The sequence below is a fragment of the Coenobita brevimanus genome, chromosome 21 (genome assembly GCF_032717465.1).
Source record: "Coenobita brevimanus isolate Jiangsu-jjx chromosome 21, ASM3271746v2, whole genome shotgun sequence".
In the NCBI taxonomy this organism is placed as follows: domain Eukaryota; kingdom Metazoa; phylum Arthropoda; class Malacostraca; order Decapoda; family Coenobitidae; genus Coenobita; species Coenobita brevimanus.
Genome location: NC_136974.1, coordinates 27,477,920 through 27,481,289, shown reverse-complemented (window position 1 = coordinate 27,481,289; position 3,370 = coordinate 27,477,920). Strand labels below are relative to the sequence as shown.

General features: G+C 41.0%; 1 non-coding gene across 1 annotated transcript; it reads left to right on the top strand.

The window, feature by feature from the left end:
- Positions 1 to 310: 310 nt before the first annotated feature.
- LOC145392293 (5S ribosomal RNA) lies at positions 311 to 429 on the top strand. Its single transcript, XR_013895965.1, has one exon. It is a non-coding gene; the product is annotated as a 5S ribosomal RNA (ribosomal RNA).
- The last annotated feature ends 2,941 nt before the right edge of the window (positions 430 to 3,370 follow it).

Below are 3,370 nucleotides of genomic sequence, written 5' to 3'. Positions count from 1 at the left end.
GCAGCAAACTCTCATCCCTTTTCTGTCCAACTCTCTAATGCAAGAGTTAACCGTTACTCCCAGTCTTTCATTTACGCAACATGTCAGCTCTGGAACTGTCTCCCTCTGTCTGTATTTCCTGCTGCCTATGATCTCCAGTCTTTCAAACGCAGTGGTCCAGGCATCTCAAAATGATTTGATCTTGAATTTGGCTCTCTATTGTATTTTGTTTTTCTCTTGGAGGGAACTGTTACTGCGGGCTCATGGCCTTTGGTTTCTTCTTCCTCGCATAAAAAAAAAAAAAAAAATACACACATATATATATATATATATTAACGGCCATACCACGTTGAGTACACCGCTTCCCGTCTGATCAGCGAAGTTAAGCAACGTTGGGTCTGGTTAGTACTTGGATGGATGACCGCCTGGGAACACCAGATGCTGTTGGCATGATGTTCTCCCTTACGTGTCAAGTGGGGTTGGTGGAGGATTAGTGCCCCTCCCTGTAAAACAATTAACTCTAAGCCCTTGGGCACCCCGTTTGGGATACATGGCGTCTGGCAATGAATGAATGAATATATATATATATATATATATATATATATATATATATATATATATATATATATATACGGTATATATATATATATATATATATATATATATATATATATATATATATATATGTATATATATATACGGTACATATATATATATATATATATATATATATATATATATATATATATCTATCTATTGCCAGATGCCTTAATCCCGTTCGGGGTGGCCACAAACAAATTGCTTCCACGTCGCCCTGTCCCCCGCCATTTCACTGCCCCACTCCCAACTCACACTCCCCTCTCTCATATACCTCTCCACCCCATCCCTCCATCTCATACTCAGCCTCCTCCTCCCTCTTCCCCCCTCCACCTCACTCACATGCACTCTCTTCATCAGTCTTTCACCTTCCATCCTCTCCACATGTTCACACCACCTCAGTGTATTCCTCCTAATGCTTCCTATCACATCCATATCCACACCACAACGCTCCTTTATATCCTCATTTGTCAGCCTGTCTCTCCATGTGACTCCACAGGCTCCTCTTAACCCCTTAACCGCGGGGCGTCACTTTCGTGACGCTTGGGAGCAAGGGATCATACCGCGGGGCATCGCTTTTGTGATTCTGTGTTATTTTGAATTCACCAGGGCTTCCAAGTGGGGGCTTGTATCACCTGTCAGTACTGCCAATGTCCAACACTAGTCAGCACTCCTAATCTCATCTGTACTCCCATCCATTGTTGACAATTTAGCCATTTCTCCCCGTTCTTGACTCCCCTCCCTACCCCCCCTCCATTACCCTATCCTCTCGCCTGCTCGGCCGTGCTACGCTAAGTAAATCTTCTCGGGAATTTTTCACTGATTTCATCCATTGAAATAAGCCCTATGCCCTATTCTTATACCAAATAATATATACATGAAAGAAATAAGATAAGTGAGAGTGCTATACACCTGGAATTGGCTAATTATCACCTGACAACACCTCACGTGCACTCGTTCGCTAATTTTCGCTGTTTATTTCCACATGAAATATGCCGTATAATCTATTTTCGTAATAAATATACATATAAGGAGGGAAGGGAGAAGCCTAAGTGATATTTACATTCACCTGGAACTACCTAATTTATAATGTATTGTCTAGATTTCCTGCCAATCATTTCACTGCTATAAATTAGCTGTGTCGAGTGGCTAACGTTGGTAGTACTGAATTTCCCTAGGTAGGCCACCACCCTGGCCCACCCTTATCAGTTCACTCTCATCTTCCGAAGTGGAGGTACGTTTGTTCGCTCTTGCTAGCTTCAGGGACTTTTCACCCCCATGCAAAGGGCCCTGTGACCTTTACCCCCTACTAAACCTCGTGTGGAAAGACGTAAAGGGTTGACAATTGATAAAAGAGTGACTACGATCTTTCTATTGAGTAAAACAGTGCAAGTGGAACTGTAAATAATGTGTAAACAGCAAGTGAAGTAATGAATGTAAATATACGTGAACAGTGGAAAATAGTTTTATAAGTTACTTCAAGTGACAGTGCATAACACAGTGTAAATAAAATAGAAATGTAAATAACGTAAATAAAATAGAGAACGTAAATAGAAATGTAAATGAGTGGTATTATAAGAATACGAGTATATACCCTAGGAGTAATGAAAGTGAAAGTTTCACTCTAGCATGTCTGAATACTATGAGTTATGAGAGTGAAGGTGAAAGGGACATTCACTCTCAATGCTAGTATACAGGACGAGAAAGTGAATGTTACGTATTTTACTGAAAGAAATTGAATCCCTACAGTGACAATAAACTAATACTACTGAAGGAAACTTATGGATAAAGACTGTAGATATATATAAGGGTTATATAGTAATAGAAATATAAAGTGTGAGGGGTTTTATGAATAATAAATGACAGAATACCAAGAGCGAACTAGCGCAAGTGCGACGGTCAGACGCACTCGTAATTTTCATTGCTTTCACAGTGGGTTTTTTTTTTGAGTATGGATCCCAAACTACTTGAAAATCATAGTGTTTATAGTGTTAATATCTGGCTGTGGTAATCATATTACGGGTTGTCGGGAAGTGTAAAGTGGAGACTTCGTTACCCAACTTCAGAGGTCTCCATAAGTCCTACGGTAACCGACGAAGGCTCAACAAACATTCCAGGAGAAAGCTGAAGGTATGTGCCATAAGCATATGTAATTTTAATATTCTAGGACTAATAACTGATTTTTGGCAAATATTTTTTGAGAGTCTGTCGGAGCCCGAATAATCCCGCGGCACACGCAAAACACTGGTAAACATGCCCGCGGTGTAGGGGTTCAATAACTCATTTCCACTGCTCTCACTCTTGACTTGTGTCCTTCCAGCAACGTCCAAGCTTCACTTCTATACGTTAGAGTTGGTATCACAATACTGTCATGTAGTAACTTTTTCATTTCCATGCTCACTTCCCTGCTTCTTATCACTGCTTTCAAGGAACCAGCAACCTTTCTTTCCTGCTGTACCCTTTCAAGCACTTCACCCTCCAAACCTCCATCCTTACTCATCACACTACCCAAGTACTTAAACGTACTCACATTTTCCAGTTCTCACCATCCAACCTCGCTGTACATTCACTGACTTCACCTCTCTAAAAACCATCACTTTACTCTTCCCTACATTCACCTTTAGATTCCGTTTCTTACACACTCTCCCAAACTCATCCACCAAGCCTTGCAGCTCTCCTTCGTCTTCACTCAACAACACAGTATCATCTGCAAACAACAGTACAGGGAGTTTCCAAACACTACCCTCTCTCACCAGGGCCACTCCAACATCCACTACCCTACCTTGTACCTCTT